Raw genomic sequence first — 1,434 nt, 5'->3', positions numbered from 1 at the left:
AGGTACCAGAGAAATAGTTTTTATCTGAATAGCCTCGTGGGCAGCACAGTAGCACAGTGGTTAGCACTCCTGAGTTTGATTTCCGGCTTGGATCACTGTCTGTGTGGAGTCTGCACTTTCTCCCTGTGTCCGTGTGAGTTTCCTCTGGGTGCTCCGGTTTCCTCCCACAAGTCCCGAAAGACATGCTGTTAGGTAATTTGGACATTTTGAATTCTCTTCCTGTCTACCCGAACAGGGGCCGGAATGTGGTGACGAGGGGATTTTCACAGTAACTTCATTGCAGTGTTAATGTAAGACTACTTGTGAAAATAAAGATTATTAAAAATAAAATTTTTAATAATCACATCCACCTGAGAGACTGATTGAGCCTTGCTTTAATATTTGATCTGAATGCTGGCATCTCTTACTGTGTAACACTCCCTCATACTGCACAGATCATAGAATTCATAGAATTTATAGTGCAGAAGGAGGCCATTCAGCCCATCGAGTCTGCACCGGCTCTTGGAAAGAGCACCCTACCCAAGGTCAACAACTCCACCCTATCCCCATAACCCAGTAACCCCACCCAACACTAAGGGCAATTTTGGACACTAAGGGCAATTTATCATGGCCAATCCACCTAACCTGCACATCTTTGGACTGTGGGAGGAAACCGGAGCACCCGGAGGAAACCCACGCAAACACGGGGAGGATGTGCAGACTCCGCACAGACAGTGACCCAAGCCGGAATCGAACCTGGGACCCTGGAGCTGTCAAGCGATTGTGCTATCCACAATGCTACCGTACTGCAGATGCTGCAAAGATTTTGTGCATAAGTGGCTGGGGTGTGTCTCAAGTCCATAATCTTCGGACATTGACGTGAGGGTGCCATCAGCCATCTTTAACATATCAGAGACCTTTTTTCTTGCTTATTTACAGACTTGAAGATGATATCATCATATAATCATGGGGTCATAAGAGTCCTAAAAGCACAGAAGGTGGTCATTCAGCCTATTGAGTCCATGCCAGCTCCTTTGCTGAACAATCCAGCCAGTCTCATTCCCCATTCTACCCCAAGAGCTTTGCCAGTTTATTTCCCTCAAATGCCTACCCAATTTACCTTTGAAACCCCTGTTTATGTTATAGGTTCATCCAATCTGAATTTGAAAAACAGAATAGCTAGCCAGTGATTCAATTAACTCAATTATATTCTGCATTCCCAACATAGTTGGCCCCACACGTGTCTGAAATAATTTCAAATAGCTCTTCTGTAACATTTGAGCACTGGTAGGCTAACTGGTTCTATATCAATTTGCCTAAATACTTGGAAGTGTGAGCTCCCTCAATTAGAAACAAAATACTTGCATCCAAACAACACTGTATGGAATCTATCAAATATTTCAACACTTAAACGATAGCAATTATGTAATTGAATCAAGCACTGCAAATGTTAAG

This window comes from Scyliorhinus canicula, chromosome 2 (assembly GCF_902713615.1).
Source record: "Scyliorhinus canicula chromosome 2, sScyCan1.1, whole genome shotgun sequence".
NCBI classification, from domain to species: Eukaryota; Metazoa; Chordata; class Chondrichthyes; order Carcharhiniformes; family Scyliorhinidae; genus Scyliorhinus; species Scyliorhinus canicula.
Note: the sequence above shows the minus strand (reverse complement) of the source record.